This window comes from Propithecus coquereli, unplaced genomic scaffold (assembly GCF_000956105.1).
Source record: "Propithecus coquereli isolate 6110/MARCELLA unplaced genomic scaffold, Pcoq_1.0 Scaffold13, whole genome shotgun sequence".
NCBI lineage: Eukaryota > Metazoa > Chordata > Mammalia > Primates > Indriidae > Propithecus > Propithecus coquereli.
In genome coordinates this window covers 15,710,791-15,737,394 of record NW_012137191.1, presented here as the reverse complement: position 1 = coordinate 15,737,394, position 26,604 = coordinate 15,710,791, and the positions used below count along the sequence as shown (strand labels likewise).

The 26,604-nt window shown below is 34.8% G+C and overlaps 1 protein-coding gene and 1 pseudogene across 2 annotated transcripts in view; both read left to right on the top strand.

Moving 5' to 3' along the window:
* Positions 1-26,604, top strand: part of LCORL (ligand dependent nuclear receptor corepressor-like) — a 174,437-nt gene that overhangs the window by 66,844 nt on the left and 80,989 nt on the right. The gene's annotated exons all lie outside the window — the stretch shown is intronic.
* On the top strand, positions 19,794-20,536 carry LOC105805474 (annotated as a pseudogene).

The window sequence follows — 26,604 nt, the reverse complement described above, 5'->3', positions numbered from 1 at the left end:
ATCCCCTTTTCTGTCTACCATCTTATTCCAATATTCCCATTTCAATATTTATATTGTTTTATTTTTTCATTTATTTTATTGATACACAATATTTGTACCTATTTATGGTGTACATGTGATGTTTTGATAACATGCATACAATGTGTAATGATCAAATCAGGGCATTTAAGATATCCGTCACTTCAAACATTTATCATTTCTTTGTTTTGGGAACATTTCAAATTTTCTCTTCTCTTCTAGCTATTTTGAAAACTACGACATACATTGTTAGCTATAGTCACCCTACTGTGCCATCAAGCACTAGGACTTATTCCTTCTATCTAACTGTATGTTTGTACTCATCAACCAACCTCTCTTCATCCCTCTCCCCCTTTCAGCCTCTGTTAACTATCATTCTACTCTCTATACCTCCATGAGATCACCTTTCTGAGCTCCCACATAGAGTGAAAACATGAGATATTTGTCTTTCTGTGCCTGGTTTATTTCACTTAACATAATGACCTCCAGTTCTATCCATTTTGCTGCAAATGACAGGATTTCCTTCTTTTTTAAGCTGAATAGTATTCCATTGTGTATATGTACACCACATTTTCTTTGTCCATCCTCCATTGGTGAACATTTAGATTGATTTCCTATCTTGACTATTACGAATAGTGCTGCAGTCAACATGGGAATGCAGGTATCCTTTTGGTATACTGATTTCCTTTCCTTTGGATGAATACCCAGTAGTGGGATTGCTGGACCATACGGTAATTCTATTTTTAGTTTCTTGAGAAGCCTCCATGCTGTTTTCCATAATGCTATTCTAATTTACATTCCCACCAACAGCGTATAAGAGTTCCCTTTTCTCCGTATCCAAGCCAGCATTTGTTATTTTTTATATTTTTGATAGTAGCCATTCTAACTGGGGTGAGATGATACTTCATCATGGTTTTGATTTGCATTTCCTGGTAATTAGTGATGTTGAGCATTTTTTCCATATGCTTCTTGGTTATTTTTATGTCTTCTTTTGAGAAATATTTATTCAGATCCTTTGCCCACTTTTTAATGGGATTATTTGTGCAGGTATCCTATATATATATATATATATATATATATATATATTTTACCTCGTTGCAACCTTCAATCTGTTGACCACATCACTTCTCTCTGCTCATTGTCTTCTCATGACTTCACTTTTCTCTTTACTCAGTTCAGATACTGCAATTGATCATCCCAGTCATTTTTTATATAAAATCTTAACTCCATTCCCACTTGCTCCCTTTTTCATATTTGCCTCTTAGAATCTTATCTGTGTTTTAATTCAACTCCCATTTATTATACACTTGCCATAGAACAGCTGAACTTGAGTAGAGTAAAACACCCAATCATGTTCCAAGTGAGACTTTTCCAAGTCTCACTTTATCTAGTCCGTTTCCTCTCTTATAAGTACTTGTTTTATCTCTTTCCTCAAACTTTCAACAACTAAAAAGCCTTCCTTTTTGTAGCACAATAACCTTCTAACATATTATATAGTTTATTTATATATTTTACTTATTGTTTTTTATCTTTCTCCTTCTGCTAGAATATAAGCACCATAAGAAATTGGATTTTTATATTTTTGTTAACTAATGTATCTCAAGGACCTGGCACACAGTAGATATTTAATTAATATTCATTATTGTCCATACTTTTACCATCTCCACTTCCTGCCATCCCTTATCTTTTCAACCATCCCACTTAGACTTTCTTTCTACCACTCTACTAAAATTGTTTTATCAATTTCATTGGTAATGCCATCTTGTCCTATTCAGAGGAATGCCAATCAGTTGACATCTTGTTCAGCCTTTCAACATCATTTGATAGAGTTGATTACTTTTTTGCTTTGGTTTCGGGGAAATTATACCCTTCTCATTTTCTTACCTTTCTCATAAATAGCTTCTTTCACATGCTCCTTGCTGGTTCCCTTCGTCTCTAGCCATGAATATTGAAGGTCCCCAGGAGTTAGTCCTCAGCTGTCTTCTCTTCTTGATATACCTTTACTCACTTAATGGCCTCTTTCAGTCCTATGGCTATAATTATCATGTGTGTGCCAATGATACTTACATATTAAATCTAATCCTGACCTTTCCTGCAGCTTTATCCTCTTATATCTAACTGCTTACTTGATATTTTTCACCAGAATGTCTAGTAGGCATCTTAGAATAACCTACAAAACACCTAATTTTAATCTATTTCACTTTCCCAGCCTTTCCCATCTTGGTAAAAGGTAGGTATCACTCTTAACCCAGTTGGTCAGGCCCAAAAACTAGGAGCCTTTCTTGATTTCTCAGTGTCTTTTATACTCTACATCCAAACTATTATCAAGTCTTTACATTCAAATCTATCCTAAATCTGACCATGTCTCATGATTGCCATTGCTACCACTCTAATCCAAGGCTTACTATGCCTGGCTTCTACTACAGAAGAGCCTGCCAATTGGTCTTTTTGTCCCCACTTTTCCCCTTTTTCACCAGTTCATTTTTTCACACAGACAGAAATATTAATGTTTGTAAAGCTGAAATCTGATCATTATTCCTATGCCTAAAAGCTTCTAGTGGAAGCTAAGAATCTACCAAAAACTATAGTTCTGCCTCCTCTGACCGTATCTCCTACTGCTCATTCTCTTAAAGACTTGTTGGCTCTCTGCTTTTCCTCAAATGTGCTACTCTTATTCTCATATCAGGGTCTTCATACTTGGTGGTTCCTCTGAAATCCAGTACACATTGTTAACTTCTTCATATCATCAGATATTACCCGTCTTGACCATGCACTGCCTTGACTACCCTATTTATAATAACTCACCCTAGTCACTCTCTTTCGCGTTACTCTTTTTTTTTTTTTGTCTTCCTGACCTCTCTTTTAAAATGTATTTATATGCCACTTCTAGAATATAGGAACAACTTGGGCAGGGATTTTGTCTGTTTTGCTATATCCTTAGCGCCTAAAATAGTACCTGGTACAGGTAATACTCAATAAGTTAATTGAGTGCATTTAAACCTTTTGGAAAAGACATATTTTAAAAATCAAAAGCAATCCTTTAAAATCATGATTGCCCATCCACAACTTTTAAAAAGACTGACAGTACAGTATGCTAGACCTTTAGAAAAACATCTTAGTGACTTCTTGAAGGTGACAAACAGGTGTTAATATTCTAAAATGTTCTGGAGATCAGCCCAAAATACTGAAAATATAAATGATTCTAAATTCCTTTCAGAAATGTTTAGTCATTGAATTAATCTTTCAGTGGTTCCGCACAGCCTAAATATCCTTTTGAGGAAGTGTTTTAAATTTGGGGGAAGGTATGGTTCTTTTGTTTATATAATTCTTTAGGAGTTTGTTTAAATTTCTTTGCATATTCTAATTCATTTGAGAAAGTATAGTCTAGTGGGTAAAGGGAAAATTGCTGACCTGATTGTCAAAAGAGATGTAATTCTATTTGAGACCCTATTTTTTTAATTTCCATCTGTCTTTGGATAATATTTCTTCCCTATACTCTGTCTCTAATATGGGAGAGAGTGAAACTAGCTTGTATCCAACTATATTATATGTAACAATCTGTGTATATATATATGCTTTATACTTAAGTGCTAAATAGGAAGAAGCACTTTTATGTGGAAGTGACAGAAGAACCATATATGCTATGAATATTAACTTATAGTTTTTTATATAAATCTTTTTTATAATATTTTCCCAGTTTTCTTGAGTAACTCATGAACTTACCAACTGTGTCATCACCTGTGTATTCTTTTGTAGAATGCTACAAATTTAGTTCTTTCTTTTCCCTGAGCATGACTTTCCCCTAAGCAAGATTAGCATGTTGGCCTTTATTAAACATATTTCAGTTCTATGACTAGTTCATTAATTCCACAAAGATCTGCTGAGTTCCTACTACATGCCAGGCACTGTTCCAGTGAACAAAAGACAAAAAACCTTATTGTCCTCATGGAATTTTACTGAAAGGAGATCGCTATTAGGTCATTAAATATGAAATATCTGATTTTGAATCAAAAGTTTAATTTATTGTGTCTCAGACAAGAAGCAGTACAATTAATGAAAGTAGGTACCTAAACTGTTGACACAGTTTTACTATCTTAACAGTAGCTTGTTTATGCCGGCAGCGAAGAAGCCTGGAGAGCAAGTGGCAATGAAATTGCGAAAGGCATTTTCCACAGCTTGTTGAGAATTGAATGTTTTTCCTTGTGAAAAGTGGTCCAGATCCTGGAATAAGTGGTAGTCAGTTGGTGCAAAGTCTGGTGAATATGGTGGATGACAGAGAGTTTCCAAGTCCAGCTTTTGTAGTTTTAGCAGTGTTGTTTTTTGCGACATGTGGTCTTGCAAGAGGATTGGCCTGTCTCTGTTGACCAATCTTGGCTGCTTAATCGCAAGCATCTTCATCATTTCATCCAGTTGGTTACAGTAGACATTCGTTGTAATCAGTTGACCAGGTTTCGTGAAGCTGTAGTGGATAATACCAGTGCCAGACCACCAAACAGACACTGTTAGCTTTTTTTTGATGACTCTTCGGTTTTGGACTGTGTGTCAGCACTTCATCTTTATCCAATCATTGTGCGGAACACTTGTTGTCGAAAAGAACCGATTTTTCATCACACATAACAACACAGTGTAAAAATGGTTTGCCTTGGCTGGGCGTGGTGGCTCACGCCTGTAATCCTAGCACTCTGGGAGACCAAGGCGGGTGGATCGTTTAAGCTCAGGAGTTTGTGACCAGCCTGAGCAAGAGCGAGACCCCGTCTCTACCAAAAAATAGAAAGAAATTAATTGGACAACTAAAAATATATAGAAAAACCGGGCATGGTGGCGCTTGCCTGTAGTCCCAGCTACTTGGGAGGCTGAGGCAGGAGGATCACTTGAGCCCAGGAGTTTGAGGTTGCTGTGAGCTAGGCTGACACCATGGCACTCTAGCCCGGGAAACAGAGTGAGACTCTGTCTCAAAAAAAAAAAAAAAAAATCACCAGAATGGAACTTCTCAAACTATTGACATACTGTGCATTCATTAGCCACATCCTTCTCAAACACTTCGTTGATATTTTGAGCTGTCTGCACTACATTGGTTTTATGACAGAACTCATTTTCAAAAATAACATGAATTTTTGACTTATCCATGGTTTCATAAAAATTGCTCTAAAAAATATTTGAAAGATAATCACAAAGTTAAATGTGCATTTGAAAGACTGAGGGATATACCTTTATGGTAAAAATAAAACAAGAAATGTCAAAGTGAAATGTCAGAGATATCAACTGTCAAACTTAGTACTTAAGGGAATTGGACATTCCATACATAATAACCTAATAATTAAAAAGTTAATTACATTCGTGGTCAAATGCGTGTATATACATACAAAAATCTCACACATGCTGGATATACACAAGTATCTATAAGTGCTGTGGAGACAAAGCAGAAAGAGGAGCGTAGAGAATGGAGGTGGTGATCACATTTTTATAAATGGTAGTCAGATAATATTTGAGTAAAGACGTAAAAAAGTTACGGTAACAAACTATAGAAATCTTAGAAAAATATATTTTAAGAATTAAAATGATAAAAATTTTGAAAAATTATGGATTGTGCATATGATAGGTGTCTGCCATTCCCATTCTTCAGTTGTATAGAATATTTGTTTTCCTTTAAAGACCAATCTCAAATTACAGCATTTTAAAGCAGGAAGGGGATTTAGAGATTATTTGTCTCTGTTCCTTTACATACAAAGAAATAGCAGTCAAATAATTTGACCAAGGAAACAGGTATTATAATGTAAACAAATAATGAAATGATGTTAATTCATGTTCACCAGTAGCATTTAGCAAAATAAACAAGACATTTAAAAAATGTTTAATTAATGTATTATAGAATTGCTTGAGTGAAATTTGGTGGTAAGAAAAGAGATGGAGGTTTTAAGTTTCTGTTGTACGGTGGTGAGTTAAGCCAAACCAGAGTGAACTTCTGAAGCGGTGAGATTGTAAATTCCTGAGGTTGATCCATGTCTGAATCCATGGAACTAGCTCTGAACCATCAGTTGAAGCCATAGACAATGCAATGGGATGAAAATAAAAACTTCATAATAACTGAATTTTTAAAATTCACTTCACTTGTATTTTTTTAGCTCCTGATCACTCAAGACTCTGCTTGTGGTTTAATTTTTTAATGTGATGAGTTTTCTCAAGTCATAATCAAACTCACTTTTAATAGCAAACATTTTATCCTCACGATCTAAAATTTTTTTTTTTATTTCAGCATATTATGGGGGTACAGATGTTTAGGTTACGTATGTTGCCCTTCCCCCCCCAGCCCCCTAAGTCCGAGTTTCAAATATGTCCATCCTTCAGGTGGTGCGCATTGCACTCTTTGTGTATGCATATACTCGTCCCCTCCTCCCTCATCCCCCTCCTCCCTCCCCCCTGCCCAACATCCAATAGATGTTATTCTTATATGTGCACTTATGTGTTGATCAGTTAATACCAATTTGATGGTGAGTACATGTGGTGCTTGTCTTTCCATTCTTGGGATACCTCACTTAGTAGAATGCATTCCAGCTCTATCCAGGAGTATACAAGAGGTGCTATATCACCATTGTTTCTTAAAGCTGAATAGTACTCCATGGTATACATATACCACATTTTATTAATCCACTCATGTATTGATGGACACTTGGGTTGTTTCCACATCTTTGCAATTGTGAATTGTGCTGCTATAAACATTCGGGTGCAGGTGTCTTTTTCATAGAGTGTCTTTTGGTCTTTTGGGTAGATGCCCAGTAATGGGATTGCTGGATCGAATGGTACTTCTACTTGTATCTCTTTAAGATATCTCCATATTGCTTTCCACAGAGGTTGCAGTAGTTTGCAATCCCACCAACAATGCATGAGTGTTCCTATCTCTCCACATCCACGCCAACATTTATTGTTTTGGGACTTTTTGATAGAGGCCAGTCTCACTGGAGATAAGTGATATCTCATTGTGGTTTTAATTTGCATTTTCCTGATGATTAGAGATGTTGAGCATTTTCCAAAATTTTTTAAAAGATTGGGTGTCAAGTATCTTGTGACTCTTTTATCTTTTCCTAACAATAAACATTAAGTTGAAAGATTTTCTCAGTCATAAGCTTTTCACAGTATGATGTTACTGATTCTTTAACATTGTCACTCTACGTCATTGAATCCAGCCTCCTTTAGTAAGATATATGACATTCAACATGTTCATTAACTCCTGGAATTTAGCAAAAAATGTGCTAGATTCTTTCTCATTCCATTCATTGTTTGTTGTGATTTTTTTCTCCAAGCCTGATTGACTTACAGTATCTTGTCATCAAACTCTTTCATAAATCCTGCATTAAAGAGTCAGTTGTATTAGCACCTCACATCAGGCATTTGTCATCTATGTGCTTGAAGTATGTGATACTTCCTTTGCCTATAGGCTGCATTAATAACATTTATTAATAATTGGTAGGCAAAAAGACCATTTAAATATTATCTTCTAAAACAACTAACTAGAGAGAGATGTACTTAAGCAGTGTCTATTATCAGAATAGCCTAGTTTGGAAGATTTTCTTTCTTCATAATGTTTTTTGATGAGTCATGAAGAATAGTTCTACACAACATCATGAATACCTTCTTTACACCCAGTGTTTATGATATGAACCTCATAAAAGAAATATTCCACTCTTTAACATTGCCTTAAGGGCTCTGGAGTTTTTGAAGTGGTATACCAGCAAAGGTTTTAGATTAATATCATCTTTACAATTTCTACTTAAAAAGCAATGTTGCACTATCTTTGGACATCCTGATGTTCTAACACTGTTCTTTCTTGTGTAAAAATCATTCGAGGTGGCATTTTGTTCCCCATAAAACCTGTAGTTCATCAAAATTGAAAATGTGTGTAGTGGTTTAAACACATTTGCCAGTACTACAGTTTTTTTTAATTCCCCAAGGAATACTGCTGTAGCCTCACTATCAGCAGAAACTGCTCACTGAATTGTGATCTTCAAATTATATCATTCACACAGTTCTTAAATTTCTCAAACCATTCTGGACTTCTTTAAAACTCAACTCTTCATTAAATCATTGCCTCCTTCACCTAAGTTACACAACAATACAGTATGGTTGAGGTTTGTTATAAGAGTTTAAGAAATTTTTATGGAATTACAAAAAAATGGTACAAATAATTCTACTTGAAGTGAGAGCTCGGAAGAAGATAATACTTTTGCCAGTTTAGGCTTTACAGTACAGGTAAACAGTTAAGCAGAATTTCCCCAGTAGAAGAAAGCATAGGAAAATGGATGTGTCCTGTATCAGTGTTCTTTAGCCAAAGTTACTGACTTTGGCTGTGTTAAGGAAAAGGGGGGAGTTATTGGGAGACTACAGAGTGTTGAAGGTTCTTAAAATTATCTAGAGTCTAGAGGACCAAGCTTGGCAAATAATAAGGAACCTAGGAATGCACAGGAACCCCAACCAAGGACACGTTATAATAAAGAAACATGTCTTGTATACGCTGAGGTTTATGGCTTCCCTAATGTGTTTTTCCAATTCCTGAGAGGAATCATTCCACTGGCTGAATCTAAGACATTTGCCTGCCCACCTTCAGCACCATTGGGACAGAGAGACAAAGGATGGATCTAGCCTCTTCCACATCTGTAGTACAGGTAGTCAAAAGATGGAAATAGCTCTCTAGAAAATGAATATGCCAAAACACACCAGGTATATAAAAAACAGAAGATTGTAGAGTTGTCAGGTGAAGTGTGTATGTTTTTTATTAATGGTACTTTCTACCTACTAGCTAAATCCCTGGAAAAAGTGGGGATTAGGGTGCTAAAAATAGGAGACTTGGGTGCTGAACAGTACAAAAAAAAAGAAAAAGCCAGATATCCACTGTAACCCTTAATTTGCCAAAAACAAGGACACCGGACACCTCCTCAGCCCTTAGGCTGCTTAGATCCTACAGTGTTTGACTTTGTCGATCAGTCTTTCTTAAAAACTCTTTTTTTTTTTTTCCACTATAGCATTTTTTGCCAGTTCTCTCTTTACCCCTCTGAACATTTGTTTCCCTTTTTCTCTCCTCTGTTTTTTTCTGTTTAATATGAGAAAGGAGGTACAAGTGGGGGTAAGGTGGTTTTTCTTATTCTTTGTTTCATCCCTTAAATGTTGTTCTTTTTTAAGGTTCCGTTCTGAGCCTCCTTTTAATTTTATGCATTTTCTCTAGACAGTCTTGTCCAATCCTATAGTTTCAAGCCCTCACATTCTGTTGATGGAAAATCCACATTGCTAGTCTTGATTTTTCAGGTTCATATTCCTGGCTGCTTCTAGATTATTCACTTTCAGATATAACCCACAAGAATTTCGAAGGAGGTAATATGTATGTATAACATTGAAAAATATGACTGCTTTTTTTTGACTTCGACTCCTACTTTCCCCTTTGCCAAGCTGCTAGATTCCTCTCCTGTGAGCTACTTCAGTACCATATTTTTCATTCTGATATGTTTTATGTGAATTTATCTGTCTCCTTTGTCAAACTGTAAACTCTTTGATGGTAGACACTGTCTTTTATTTAACCATTTTTATAGTATATAGCACATAAATTTATGCTCAAAAAATGTTGAATGAATTTTTCCTCTCCAATTCCCCAGAAAATGAGAAGTCTAAAAACCCTATTCTGTGACCTAGGTTCCTTAAATAAATAACCTGTACTCCCAGTTACCTTGACTAGAAACTTGACTCTAAAATACTTGTTGAGTAATTGAATCTACCAAGTCCACTCAATCCCATTGATTCTACTTTGAAAAATTAATTTTTTTATTGGCCATGCAGGTAGGTGGTCATATTTTCTTGGCTTTACCATAGCCTTCCACATATTTATCTTGACACTAATTTTCTTTTTAAAACAAGGCCGTTGTCTTCTTACTCAAAAAACCTTTGGCTTCCTACTGTTGTTTAGTATCAACAGTAGAGGAACACTGAAATCTGATTGTACTTAGATGTTCTTCAGTGTTTTTGCTCCTTCCTGTTTCCTCTTTGCTTGATAAGCCCTAAATCATGTTTCAAGGAAGAAATGTTTCATCTTCTCTCCTTTCCTGTTTTTTTTTTTTTCCATTACTTCCAGGCAAAAATGAAAGTTTCCTTTCTAGATTTCCTGTAACATGTTGTATATGCAAAATGGAACAAGAATTTTATGTGCTGGGCCAAAAGGAGTACAATGAAAAATAAAAATCTGTATCATGTGGACATCTGTTCTGCTTGGTCAGAATACACCTTATAGGGACCGTGATATGAGAGATACGAATTTAGTGTTCTTTTTTTAAAAAAATTTTTGTTGCAAATTGGGAACTTATAATTGTATAAATTTGTGGGGTACAAAGTGATGTCATGATTTATGAATACAATGTGGGATAATTAAATCAAGCTGGTTAACATATTCATCACTTTGAATACTTAACATTTTTGTGGTGAGAACATTCGAAATGTATTCTCTTAGCAATTCGAAATGTATAATACCCTATTATTAACTATATTCACCCCACTGTTCAATAGATCTCCAAAAAAAAAAAAAAAAACTCAAACCATATTCTTCGTAACTGAGATTGTGTACCCTTTGGCCATTATCTCCCCATTGCTCCCACCCCACAGCCTCTGTAACCACTATTCTACTCTCTATCCCCCCAGCCCCCATCCGTGTAAAAATTGTGTTCCATGAAACTTAAGAACGGGCTACACAGCAGAAGGTGAGCGGTGTGTGAGTGAGTGAAGCTTCATCTTTATTTATAGCCACTCCCCATCACTCGCATTTCTACCTGTGCCACCCCGCTCCCCACTCCCTGGTGGAAAAATTGTCTTCCATGAAACCAGTCCCTGGTGCCAAAAAGGTTTTACACAGCAATAAAGTTCAGAAATATTCTTCCTCTAGGCGTGCATGGCTTGCTACCTCACTTGTTTGACACTTCCTTTGGTTCCTTGAACTTCACCAAGGTTCTTAGAATGGTACCATGAAATCTCCCTTCTTTTTTTGTAACCTTACTTTCTCCTCTTTAAAGGCACTTTACCTTTCCCCACTCTTCCTTTTCTAGTCTAGTTAGATTTCCTAGGTTTTCATAGGAAAGCTGGGAAGAGATCATCATCAAGGGCTTTGCTTCTGTCTTAGAATTGAGCTAGCTTAAGTCAATTTCTGTGCCTACACCCAAAAGAAAGTTAATATAGTGAGTTGAGTTCTTTCAGGATCTTTCTCTGTTTTTCTATTGATACCTCTCTATTTTTTAAGACAATGTCACTTTGTTTTGTTTACAAATATATTGAATATGTCAAGATTACTATTTTGTGATTACCCTTCGTGAATTCCCTTGTCTGTTTTGCTTCTCTCAGATAAAATTTATTATTTTATTAATGTTGCCAAAAATTGTAAGTAAAATAGCGATTATTGTAATAAAGTGTTTTGTGAAAAAAAAAAAAAAAAAAGGCCAAGCAAATAAAAGAGGAGCCTATTCAAAAGATGATGCAAAAGCAGTTTCCTGGTCATCATTCACCTTCTTACTTGCTATATATGCAGATATCTTAACATTTTGCTCTATGAAATAATATATTTCTAAAGTGGGTTTTTTCGAATTCCTGGGCTCAAGCCATCCTCCTGCCTCCTGCCCAGCCTCCCAAGTAGCTGGGACTACAGGTGTGCACCTTCGTGTCCGGTTGGTTTTTGTTTCTTAACGAGAACTGATGTTTACACATTTATTCAGTGCTCCTACCACAAGTTTTTTTTCTGTGTTAGAGGATGCTGTGAATGCAAGAGTTTGGTTTTTTAAACTTCTTGGAAAATCTATATGTCTTTGAGGTCTGCTTTTCTCTGATTTTCCTTTTTCTTATTTCTTTTTAAATTTTGTCTCCTTAGGTTTTCAAGTTCTTCATGGTATTTTAAATGTTTTAAATTAAACCACAGTGTTTATAGTTTGTATACTTTAGAAACAGTAGCTATCTGTGTTATTATGTACCTAAAAACAGCAGGTTGTTAGATAACTAAAGAAAAAATACTGTGACAGTTCTTTCATTTAGTTTTTTTTTTAAAGATGTACTTTATCAAAGCATAAAAAGAGAAAATTTTGATTTCTCTTATAAATGATGTGTCTAAAACTCTAATCCCAGAATTCTTAAAACTATATTTCCTCTTGGTATCTTAACTATAAGACTTTAACTTGATTGTAATCTACCTGCAAATTTTAGATAGCCCAACACACTTAATTAGGTGGTATTAGAATCTAAAGTTCAGGGCCTTTTAAGGAAAAAATAAAACTTTTTTTTTTTTGAGAGAGTATCTCACTGTATTACCCAGGCTGGAGTACAATGGCACAATCATAGTTCACTGCAGCCTTGAACTCCTGGGTTCAAGTGATCCTCCTGCTTTAGCCTCACGAGTAGCTGGGACTACAGGTGTGTACCACTGTACCCAGCTAATTTCTTTTTATCTTTGTAGAGACGGGTTATCACTATGTTGCTTATGCTGGTCTTGAACTCCTGGGCTCAAGCGATCCTCCCACCTCAGCCTCCTGAGTCTCTAGGATTATAGGCTTGAGCCATCATACCTGGGTAAAACAAGAAGACTTTTCATGGTTAAAGAAATTAGCCAAGAACTGAAATATTCCAAGAGTCCTGAACTGAAATAAAAAGGAGAAGAGGAGGGGTATGTTGGTGGGTCAGCTGTTTTTTCCAGATAATTTTCTCTGTTTACTGTAGTTTTATGCATGATAAAATATAGTGTAAAAAAAATTTAGTTAAAAGCTAGCCACTGAATTAATCTACCATCTCAACTATTTTATAAAAGGCTGAAGTTCTGTTTTGTCGTAATTTTGAGTCTGATATTTCTAATATCTATTCTCACATAAAGATTATTTTTATAAATGCAGTTTTCATAGCAATGGTACTTTATTAAACATTCTCTACTATATAAGTTTTCCCTTTTTTCTCATTTAATAATTATATAGTTACAATTGTGTTTTGAGAATTACCTAATCTCTAAGGTACTTTGGAACCTCAGTGGCTAATTCTTTCTGAATTTCTCTTATTTGGTATTGACTAGTTGTATATTATATCCTTAGCCTGCTCAGACTGTTTTATAAAGTTTGTCTATAGACTTCCCAGCCTCCATAACTGTGAGAAACAAACTATCCAGTATGACGTATTTTGTTATTACAGCCCAAATGGACTAAGCGTCTCTCTAAAATATCTTATATCTTATATAAGATATCCACTGAAGTGCAATGCTTCTATTTACATTGATATATATCCTTCATAAAATAAAGATTCTCCAATAAAAGGAATCACGGCTCCTTAAAGAAGTCGTTGTTTCCATGACTGGCACTAGGAAAATACAAGGTGAGTTTAGAGTATTGTGTGTTGCCAGAAAGTAACGAAGTGCTCAACAAAATGGGAACACAGGAACCAGCCTAAAAGAGTTCCCGATGGCCAAAGTTACAACAATTTGAGCAACAAAATACGTAGCAATAGTTATGATAATATGGATTATAAACCATAGAATAAAATAAATATCCCTGTTTTCATAGTGATATGGGTGAGTAAATAATGAGAAAGAAGGGACAGCTGTTCCTTACAGAAGAATTCCAGTTTTAAAAAGTATTAATAGAAAGAATAAAGGAAATAAAAACTACCCTTAAAACACCATAGTAATAATTGTTGCATCCACCAATGAGTGCTGAAATCAGTGGGCAAAAGTTCAATGAGAAACAGGATATTTGCATGGTCTAAAAATGTCTCCCCCAAGATACTAATTATTTACAAGGAGAGAAATATTAATTTTGCAGTAGAGTAACCCAGCAGACACCTAGCTAACCTAGTGATCAAGATTAACATCACCAGGAAATTGGCATATCATGTACCCCATTTTGATGCACTGAGAAAGGCACATCACATAGGTAGTATTTGTGCCAAAAATGCATAACGTCAAACTAATTATGAGAAAACATCAGATAAATTGAGTGACATTCTACCAAATAACTGACCATACTCATCAAAAATGTCAAGGTCATGAAAGATGAGGAAAGACGGAGGAATTTTCACTGATTAGAAGAGACTGAGGAAGCATGACAACTAAGGGCAATGTGAAATCCTGGATTGGATTCTGGAACAGAAAGAGGACATTAGCAGAAAATATGAATTTCAAATAAGGTTTGTAGTTTAGTTAATAGTATCATACTTGTTTTAATAATTTTACTGTGGTTATATAGGATGTTAACAACAGGATAAAACTGGGAGAAGAATGTACAAGAACTCTTTGTACTGTTTTTGAAACTTTAGTCTAAAATTACTTCAAAGTTAAAAATATTTTAAAATTTTATTATGATTTAAAATCATAAAAATAAAAAGTTTATAATAAAAATAAAATGTAACTTAAGCTTTGCTAGTATTTAATATATAGACTGACAATGGGCACCCTTACTTCGAAATCAGATGACCCTTGTCACATAAAGGAGATCATACTGTCCCGGGGGAAGAAGAGTGAGAGTGCAGTTCCTTAGTGAGGGATTGATAATGGAGTCCTCATTCTCTGATTTGCTTTCAAAGTACTGTGCTATATTGCAGTTTATATGACCCAGTTAAGTGGACATATATATTCGATTATGTTTTTTTATCTAAATTAAATCTCAAAAAATAGATAAGTGGATTTAAAAGATTGGATCATTGATAAACATTCCTCGAAGTATATGCTATGCTTTGAGATGTTTGGCTAAGAAGTAGTATGACTGTGCATTTTATACATAATATGCTTATATTTAAGGTGCATTGTCAGTTTTGTTAACTGATGAGATGAATGTTTAACAAAGTTCCAAGAACTCTTCTCTGAAGATATGTTTTCCTCTTAGAGACTTTCAAAGTCTAGAATCAGTGAGCCTACTTACAAAGACTATTTAACTGTTAAAAAGCTGTAATAGGGAAAACTGTAGTCACAAGGGAGCTGGACTTCTGCTTTAACAAGTCTAGGAGATTCACAGATACAGTGGTCAGGTCATGGCTTTAAAGAGGCAAAAAAAAAAATGTGGGCAGTAGCAGGGGTAAGGAGGGGAAAACTAGATTTAGGACTAAAAGAAGATATCGTTTCCATATCCTTTTTAAAGGAAAACTATATAGATAAGTAGCTATATTAAGCTGTGATAGGACATGGCTTTCACTAAATCCTTAAGTAAGCTGTGAGTAAGAAATGAAACTTGAAATAAATATATAACTAGGGTGCAGCATGAGTTTCCATTATTGATAATGGTGTGGATTCTTATGATCATGTGGTTCTCTCCCCTTTACTCCCCCCACCCTCAAAATCCTAAAGTGTTATAAAAGGCAAAGATCCTACAATTTGTGTTGTTTATATTCCTATGATGTGACAAATTTCTGATTCTGCGTGGGCTGTTGAGACCATCAAATCTGTAGATAAAAATATACTTTAGGAAGCCTATATCTATACACTTTATCCTTGATTTTGTATTTATTTTTTACAATACAGATTCAGTAGTGAAATAGTAAGCCAAAGTGAAAGCAACATAAGTAATGTGTAAGTCTTTGTTCTTGCCAGCCTTTGTGCCAAATAGCTCATACTCCTTCCAGAAGAGAAATCATTTTTCTTTGGTAATTCCTTTCAATGACTGTTCAGTAACCATTGGTATAAAGTGTAGGAGAATAAAGGAATATTTTCTCATTTTTATTTTTCTGTAGACTACAAATTTTAAAAGATTAGCTTATTACTCAGATGCTAATGCAGCCCTTATTCCCTTTGAAGAGTGAGAAATCATACATTTATGAAATATTTATCAAGTTACCTTGTGGTACCATGGTAGATCACTGAATATGTGAGTTAGACATAGGAAGGAGGACATTGGCTTGTTATAGTAGTAGGATACAGTGGAGATAAAATAAGGAGAGTAATTCATGTGCTCTTAATTCTCTTGTCATCTTAAAACTCTTATACTATACTCAGGAATATTGAAGATAAAATGAACCTCAAGGTACTCCTCCATGAAATATATAATCTTTACATTGTATCCCTCCACACTAGATTGCTAACTGCTAAAAAGTAGAAAATATGTGTTCTTTGTGTCTCTGTTATTACCCTGAGCAAGTTTCATAGTTATATTAGAACGATAATTTATTTTAATAACTTATAAAAACAAAAGGTGATCTTTAGTTAAAATATAGCTCTGTGCATCTGTAGCTATCATTTTAACAGTATTTTCTATGTAAATAACTCTTTAAAATACTTGTGAATAGTACTTTATTTGCATTTTGTTTAAGAGTCTCATGCCATTTAAAATTAGAGATAATAAAGTAGGAAAGCAACATTTGGAAGGGTCTTTTTTTATGGCTCATATTCAATAGGCAAGAAAGAGCAATAATAAGAGTCTTCCTAGTTGAGTATTAAGCCTCTCTCCTCAGTTTACCTTTCTGTATGCTACTATAGCATTTAGATATTCTGCATGGTCTTGTCATGACTAGACAACAATACATTTAAATCCTATAGTAATCTATAACAGTCCTTACCAAACTTAACTAATTTGCAATAGACAATAGACTTTTCACTCTTATTTGGGCTTCACTCTATTATTGCAATCTTAGATTTTCTTTGGTAGGGAGTCTGCTTTCTATTTCTATTTTATTTTAGAGATAGGGTCTCACTCTGTCGCCCAGGCTGGAGTGTAGTCATAGTTCGTCATAGTGTCGTCATAGTTCACTGCAGCCTCAAACTCCTAGGCTCAAGTGATCCTCCAGCCTCAGCCTCCCAAGTAGCTGGGACTACAGGTATGTGCCACCACGCCAAGGCTAAATTTTCTATTTTTTGTAGAGACAAGTCTCACTATGTTGTTTCAGCTGGTGTTGAACTCCTGACCTCAAGTGATCCTCTTGCCTTGGCCTCCCAAAGTGCTAAGATTATATTCGTGAGCCACAGTGCCAGCCAGGTTGAGTCTGCTTTTTAATAGTTTTACCAGCTATAGCAGATCTAAAAGCTCATCTAAATGTGTTGACAGCCAGGTGCAGTGGCTTATGCCTGTAATCCCAGCACTTTGGAAGGCTAAGGCAGGAGGATCACTTGAGCCCAGGAGTTGGAGGCTCTAGTGAGCTATGATCACGCCACTGCCTTGCAGCCTGGGCAACAGCACGAGACACAGTTTCTAAAAAAAAAAAATAATAATAATAAAGGCGTTGCCATCTCTTGAGTAGCATATTGGTTAGACTGGGTGGTATGCACAATAAGTCAAACATTTGTGACACTCCCAACTATATATTTCCCTACAGTAGCCTCTGGACAATAACTTCAAAACTTTGTTGAAGGTTGCCATGATAGAAATAAAGGCATTATCTAAACAACTACTTTGTTGAGTTAGAGATTGATGCTATTAATACTTAATAGCAAGTGCCATCACTGCTGAGGAGGCAGAAAAAATAGCCAATCATGGGAAGTTACTTAGCATTCCAAATAATTTCCAGTCAGATTTCCACTACAACTCAAGACTATTGTGTAGAGAGAGATGAACATATCTCGGGATATGCTCGGATAAGGTATTTAGAGTAAATTGCCTGACTGCATCCCTATAAGAGGAAAATGGTTTACCTTTCTGTTCAATACCATAACTAACTGTTTCATATATCTAAGGTAGCAGTTAGGCCAACCAAAAGACTTGTGCCATTATCATTTATCTATTCTGAACCTGTCTTGCCTGGTGGAATTTTATCAGTAGATTGTATAAGAAGTGGAAGCTGGATGAAGCAGGATGGGAATGGCATATCTGGGTACATTGATACAGAATAATTATTGTATGGCAGTGTATGGTTATGGTAGTTACCAGTGCTTCCTGATGGGAATCCATTCTTAAAGATTTGTTGTCTTTTCCGAAAATATTCAGAAACCTCTGAATCTTTTCTACTTACTTTTCTTAACAAGCTGTTCTCTGATCTGTTTCTGAGACTTTTTCCACCTCATAGTTGTAAGAAATGAAGTAGTGGATATAGTATTTATCATTGCAATTTAAAATTGGCATATACTACTTTGCTGCTAGAATTCCCATGATACTGTTTATCAGATTTTTGTATCTCTTTAATTTTTCTTTCTAGCTCAGGGATTCTTAACTTGTGATTCACATATTCCCCAAAAAGATGATGGGTAGGATTCTATGGGTCCATGAATGTCAATGGGAGAAGAAATTACATTTTTATTTTCATTAATTCTTTGTTGAAATGTAACATTTACTTCAACTGTACATGTAGACAACAAACAACAGTGGTATTCGTAATACCTGTTCAAGTAAATCAAGACCACATGAATTACTCTCCCTGTTATATCTCCACTGTATCGTACTATAACAAGCCAATGTCCTCCTTACTGTATCTTACATATTCTGTGATATACCATGACATCACAAATCATAAATATTTTTATGTCATAGCTTGAATTATTGTTTATATTCCTACTACTTTGAAATTATGGTGGATATTGAACTTATTACTAGATCTTACACTTTAATACATTAAGAAAGAAGCAGATATACTATATCTCAATTTTTCTAAAAAAATTGGCAAGTGTATTTCAATATAATTGGTTTTTTATGTATTCATGCATTTAAAAACATAATTCTGAGAAGGAGCCCACAGGGTTTACCATACTGCCAAAGGAGTTCTTGCACAAAAATAGTTTTCTATTTGTCTCTTTTACTATTATATTTGATCTTCATGCTGTCCCCAGAATGTTGTGCCTTAAGGACTGTGTCCTTAGATTTTCCATAAACATATATGTGTATATTTATGTACATATATACCTAGTCTTTTTTCCCAGATTTCATCCCTTCTCCTGGCTTCAACACTTAACCTCTGATGAGCCACAGCCACTTTCCTAGTTTCATAATATTTTCTAGGCATTTCCACATATGTATTGTGGGAAGAATTTTAAGTTCAGTGAATCTGAAATTAAACTTATTTTCCTTTGTAAACCTGTTCTTTTTCTTTTTATGTTACCCATTAATGAGTGCCATTGACACCTTCCTACTTTCCTGAATTACTAGAATCATTTTTGATTCTTTGGTCTGTCTTTCTACTGTTTCTAAAAGGAGTTGTTGCTAGGGATTATTAATGAGGCTGCTGTGAACACTCTAACACAAATCTTTTTGGACATCTGTTTCATTTCTCTTGGGAAAATACCTAGGAGTAGAATTGCTGGGTTGTAGGGTCAATGTATGTTTAAAATGTATTAGAAACTGCCAAACTTAAAAACGTATTAAAAAATGTATTATTTCAGTCTCATTAGCAATGCATGAGAGTTCCAGTTGCTCCACATCCCTGTTAGCAATTAGTGTTATCAGTCTGTTACTAGCTATTCTGGTTGGTGTCTCATTTTACACATTTCCCTGATGACTAATGATGTTGAGCACTTTTTCAAGTTCTTATAGACAATTTGTATATCTTCTTTTTTAAAGGATCTGTTCAAGTCATTTGCCCATTTTTAATTGAGTTATTTGCTATCTGTTGTTGATTTGTAGGTATACTTCATAAATTTTGTATATAAGTCCTTTGTGAGACAATTCATAATGTTTGTGTTTGTTGAATAGTGCTTTAACCTTGTTAAAGTACCTTTACACCTCCTGCCTACTATGTTGGGTAGATTAACGTTGTGAGGTTGAAGATATGTTAGTTTTAATACCCTCCATACGGTAGGTAAAGAAATGAGACACAAGGAAGAAACTAAGCTAAGACTAAGAAAATAAGAAAGGAGGGTCACATGGGGGCTGGCCAGGGAAATGGCAGCTTCAGGAGAGAGCGGGACTTCAGGCAGCAGAGGCAGCAGAGAGGAAGCATTTATGACTTTATACAGTGAGTTGAAACACATAAAGAAGAGAGACTTGGTTCTTACATCCAAAAATCAAGTTGAAAGACCATCCTGGTTCCTCCTACTTCAAGTTGAACCCAGGTGAGGTTCTTCAGATAGATCCTAAAGTCACAGATAAAGAAATAAAAAAGTGGTTTTGGCAGTTATCCATATTGGTGCATCCTGACAAAATCAAGTTGATGCTGACAGAGCACAAAAGGCTTTTGAAGCTGTGGGCAAAGTTTACAAGTTGCTACTGGATCAGTAACAAAAGAAGAGGGCCCTGGATGTAATTCAGACAGGAAAAGAATATGTGGAACACACTGTGAAAGAGCGAAAAAAACAATTAAGGAAGGAAAAGCTACAATTGTAGAGGATGATCCTGAGTTGTTTAAATAAGCAGTATAGAAACAGACCATGAAACTCTTTGCTGAGCTGGAAATTAATAGGAAAGAGAAAGAAGCCAAAGAGATGCATGGAAGGAAACAACAAAGGGAAGAAGAGAGTGAAGCTCAAGAAAAAGCCAATGAGAGAGAGTGGCAGAAAAACTTTGAGGAAAGTCGAGATGGTTGTGTGGACAGCTGGCGAAACTTCTAAGCAAATACAAAGGGAAAAAAAGAGAAGAAAACTCGGACCTTCCTGAGACCACCAAAAGTAAAAATGGAGCAGTGTTAGTGATTACCTAGGGTCACAGCCACAGAACCTTTCCCCAGCTGTCCCCCTTCCTGCTTTGAAGGACTCACTCTTTCCTCCCGCTTCCACCACAACATAGAGTAGTTTTTACTTTTTAGCCCATTTTGTATTCAATACAGTTTAATATAGATCACAGTAATTCTCTTATACATTGAAATGAGGGGCTTGGTTAAAAAAAGACCCTTCCTCTACCCCCTTCCCCTAGAACAACCAGATTGGAAGGTGCTACTATTGATGCTGCCTTCTCTTCCCACAGCCAGTAACTTAATGTTTTGTACTTCACTGAATTGTGATGGTTAGAAACTTTGTGTATAGTTTGTGGAAATCATCCCGTTAAACATATTGCTTAAATGATGTTGCCATGACTTCAGAGACAAGCCTCAGCCACCTTTCAGAGCCTCTTCAATTGAGTTGCTTGCTTCTGGGTGTGTCATTCTTGAAAGCCCCGGATCAGGGAGGGAAGGCAGCATGGGCACACAGAGTAGTCACTTGATGCCCTGGTGTTCTGTGGCGTTTGGCATGTGCCTTGCCCTCTGACTGACCAATCAGTGTGGCACGAGGCCCCAAGCCACCTAAACCTGTCTACTTTCCAAAGAACTAGCCATCCTCCATTCAATACCATGGTGTCCTAGTCTGTCCGCATTCGTTAGTGGTAGTAGTATTCTTTATGTATAATAAATTTTTATAACAAAAAAAAAAGGGGGATTATCTGAAAGTTTGAGAGAGGCTTGGCAACTTTACTTTTTGAGTGGGTTATAAATATTGTATTATATATTTTAAATGTTTTATATATCAAATTAAGCTTTAGACATTTACAAAATGAAATAAAATGGTATTCACAAGATTATAGAATCTATTATATAAAGAATATTAATTTATAATATCCAGGTAGTCCAGTAGAGGGGTAGAAATTTAAAGTTGTAAGGCTAAAGCCTTCTTTTAGTCCTGCCACACGTAAATATATATCTCATTTGAAAATTATATTAAAATTCTGAACATGTTGCAAATTTGTAAAGGTGAGGGCCAGGTCAAATAACTGTCTTAGCTGCTTCCATGTTAGATGTAAAACTAGACCAGACTTTGTTCTATTGTATTACTCTTTAGTTCTTCTTTTCATTTGAAAAATATGTAGCTAGACTTATCAACAGATAAATTGATAATTAATCTAATGAGTTTCAAATTTCCTTTTTATGTGGCTTGGCTCTCTCGCATAGTTATGGGGGGATGGGTGTGTGTTGCTATTTGCCTTTGGGTGTTCTAAGTGTCATACTTGGTAATGTATTTCCCTGGAGAATGATGAGGAAACAAAGGAGAAGAAATCTAAGAAGTTTTCCATTTAATATCTTTATCACATGAGATTTTGGTAAGTTAGGGTGAAATCAGTGAAAATCAGGTGTTTGTATAAATCTGAGAAATTCAGATTATTGGTAGTCTTGCATTCTACTGTGACAAATGTTTTAAAAAGTTAGATTTATTAATGCTACTCTACATTGAGGGATTACTGGGTTTTGATGATGTAATTCAATGATTGTGGAAGATAACATTTATTTCTTAATAGACCCTCCTTTTTTATTGTGTTTTTCCAGTTGTCTGGTATAATGTGGATGCTGGAGCTTGTTTTGTTGAGACGTATCTAGCAGTAGAAGTGTATTACAACATGCTAAAAAAAAATGGTTTCAATAGAATGTTGGCAAAATTTGTCTGAAAACTTTAAAATGGCTAGAATGTTATCCCAGAGCAACATTATTTTGGCATTAAGCAGTAAGGACAAGGAATAGAGACCCAACCTAAGCAGAGGATAAATACCTTTGAATTGTTCAAGAGGATTAAAAGGGCATGTAATATATGTCATCTTTATAAATTCTTTAACCCTATATATAAATTATATAAGATTATAAATTTATATAATACATTATGAAACTATTATGAAGTAGTGAAAAATGACCCATGAGTACTGAGCATATTGGCATATAACATATATTTATTCAATTTAACCTATTTAGTCTACTGTATATACTTCTTCTGGTGGTAATTAGGAACGTTCTACAATATTATATATGAAGACAGGTTTGTAGTTGGGAAAAACTGAAATGATCTTTTCTAATTATTACACCACCCCTACTAAGGAAAATAGGAAGAGAGGGAAAGAGGGATAGAATTAGAAACGCATGCACAAAAAGGAAAATGATGCATCAGAGTTTTTCTCCCTCACTCTTTCATAAAATATAGGTATCCCTTTCTGAACTCTCATTATCTGAACTCGGGAATTGAATAAATTCAGATACGTTTTCAAATAAATTTTTTGCTGTTGAAAACTCAGGAACAAAGTAGAATCAACTTCTACAAATATCCCTTGCTATCTGAACTTTTTCTTCAAAACTATGTGGACTCAAGAACCAAATAGATTTGAAGAAGGAGTGATACTTGTACTAGTGTTTTTGTGAGTGAAATCACATGGTCTAATAGTAAAAATACTTATCTGGGAGATAGGAAACCAATGTTCTAAGATTTGCCATATTCTCTGACTTGATCTTTCTGGATTTTTGTTTCCTTCTCTGTAAAATTGTAAGATTGGATTAGATCTTATCTAAAATCTGGTAGATCCAGAATTCTAGTGGTCCTGAAAGGTGGATGAGAGTCCAGAAGGAATTTTTAACATTTCAAAAGGCCTTAAAAAGTCATACATTTACCTGCAGTAAGACTGTAAATCAAATGAAAAAATTTCTTTATATTTGGACCAAATCAATATTACTGTTTAAAATTTGCCAGACCAAGATGCTAATCTCTTATTGGCATGCCTTTGAATTAAAAATGGGGATTATATTATAAAAGATTGAAGATCATTATGCCATATATTTTCCAAGGTGTTTTTCCCAATGTGTAGGTATATGGTTTACTTTTACAGATTTAAGATTAATACATTTACTTTTGGACAAACCAGAGATCTTTCAGTGGCCATATTTTGTATTACCCAGTAATATGTAATAGACTTTCAGAGGATTCACTTCCAAAATTGGTTTTCAATTACTGTGTACCTAGACTTAACTTCATTCCCTGTTTTTGTTGTTCTTTAACTATAGTTAAATTATGTTCTAATATTTTATTGACTAATTCATTTGGAACTCTGAGTAGTATTTTTTCATGGAAATAAATGTTAAGTAGTCATTCTTTTCCAAGATACAAAAGTCTGTAATGGTAATTAATGATTGATATACTTGATTTATATTATTTCAATGTTGCCATCATTGATAATTTGTTTTTTGAAAACTGAATTCTAAATCTGGAAGAACAGGAATACATTTTATTCTTCTCTCCAGATACTACTTTGATTCCCTTCTTTCTCTGTCACTACCACTTGTAGTGAGACTTCATTAATGGGTAAAGTACATAATAAATGAGGACCTGTAAGATCACTTTTTAGTGATCTAAATTAAGAAGATGGGGGAAGAGATTGTTTTATAAGTCAGGACTACATCATTTGTTCTCTATTAAACTGCATATTGAGTATGTCAGTGTGAATGTTGGTGGGTGGGTGATTAGTTGATTGGTGGGTAATTAATGTGTTTTCATCCTCTGTTTTTCAGAAAGACATAATACTTTATTCTGTTCCAGCCTGGGGAGAAAATAAATTTTAAAATACCTTGGTATCGTGTTTAGTCTGTGGAAAAGACAATTTACTAGTGAGGTACTGGCTCACTAGTAGTCAGAAAGTGTCGAATGTGTTACATGGTTGTCAAAATGTGAGTTGGAATTTGGTTTTTAAATAGCTTTGTATAGCACCTTTTTTATTTACTCATAATGTAGAATTACTGTTGCTCCATAATTCTTCAGGTCTGTATTCCTACATTTCCATGATTATTGACCTACTTATAGAATGATAAAACTTGAAACTAAATTTGTTTGACTTCAATATACCTTTCTCAGAATATCAATTATATTATTTATTAATGAATAAATAGGATCTCAAAAGTATGTATCAGCATCAAAACTAATCATTATGAATAGTACAGTGCATCTTGTGATTCTTTAAAGGATCTCTGGTGCCATCTACTGCACGTATTTTTTAAAGGAAAATATGTGAAATCAAATCATGGATTTTCACTTAATTTGACTTTTTCTTTCTTTTCAATTAGTAAGTTTTACTTTTTAAAGCAGATTTTGGTTTACAGAAAAACTGAGCACAAAATACAAAGAGTTCCCATGTGTTCCCTCTCCTCCTACTCCCTCAGTTTCCTCTATTAATATCTTTCATTGGTATATTGTATTTGTTACAATTGATGAACAAATACTGATACATTATTAACTAAAGTCTATAGTTTACATTAGGTCACTTTATATATGTTGTACAACTCTATGGGTTTTGCCAATTGTACAGCCATGCATCTGCCATTATTGTGTCATACATAGTAGTATCACTTACCTGAAAACTCCCTGTACTCCATCTGTTTCTCCCTCCCTCCACTATACCCCCAGCTCCTGCAAATATTGATCTTTTTTACTGTTTCCATAGTTTTGCCTCTTCCAAAATGTCGTATAGTTGGAATCATACAATATGTGGCCTTTTCAGATTCACTTTTTTCACTTAGTAATATGTGTTTAAGTTTCTTCCATGTCTTTTCATGGCTTGATAGCTCATTTCTTTATTGCCAAATAACACTACATGCTATGTATGTACCATAGGTTGCTTATTCATTCACCTATTGAAGAACATCTTGGTTTCTTTTAATTTTTAGCAGTTATGAATAAAGCTGCTGTAAACATTCATAGGCTTATATGTGGACATAAGTTTTCAACTCATTCAGGGAAATAGCTAGCAGCATAATTTCTGGATCATATGGTAAAGTTATTTTTAGCCTTGTAAGAAACTGCCAAACTATATTCCAAACTGTATTTCCACTGGTAATGAATGAAGTACACCTTATCAATTTTTTTTCATAAATCATGCTTTTGTTGTTGTATCTAAAAAGTCATTGCCAAACCCAAGGTCTCCTAGATTTTCTCCTTTGTTACGTTCTAGTGGATAAGGTTTATGTTTTACATTTAGATATATGCTCTATTTTGAATTAATTTTTGTGAAAGGTGTAAGAGATGTGTTTATGTTCTGTTCTTTGCATGTGGATGTCTACTTGTTCCCCCACTGTTGAAAAGACTGTCCTTTCTCCATTGGATTGCTTTTGCTCCTTTATCAAAGATCAGTTGACTCTGTGTGGGTCTATTTCTGGGCTATCTGTTCTATTTCATTCATCTGTCTGTTCTTTTATCAATAACACACTGTCTTGATTACTGTAGCTTTATAGTAAGTCTTGATGTTGGGTAGTGGTTAATTCTCCAACTTGGGTCTTCTCTGCTATTGTGTTTGCTATTCTGTGTCTTTTACCTTTTCCATATAAACTTTAGAATCACTTTGTCAATATCCACAAGTAATTTACAGGGTTTTTGATTGAGATTGCAATGAATCTATAGATCAAGTTGGAAAGAACTACATCTTACCAATATTATTTCTTTTTATCCATGAACATGAAATATCTTTCCATTTATTTATAGATTTTTAAATTCCTTTCTTCACAGTTTTATAGTTTTCCTCATATAGGTCTTATATGTATTTTGTTAGATTTATTCCTAAGTATTTCCTTTTATTTTCCTGGTGTTAACATAAGTGGTGTTTTTAAATTTCAAATTCCATTTGCGCATTGCTGGTATATAAGGAAACGATTAAGTTTTGTATATTAAGCTTGTACCCTGCAGCCTTGCCATAATCACTTATTAGTTCTTGGAGTTTTTATTTGTTTTTTATATTTTTTGTTTTGGTAAATTTTGGGGGATTTTCTACATAGACAGTCATGTCATCTGCAAACAAAGACAGTTTTATGTCTTTCTTCCTAATCTGTGTATCTTTTATTTCTTTGTCTTGTCTAATTACATTACCTAGGATGTCCAGTATGATGTGAAATAGGAGTGGTGAGAGGAGACATTCTTGCCTTGTTTCTGATCTTAGGGGGAAAGCATCTGATAGTTTAACACCATTAAGTATGATGTTAACTATAGGTTTT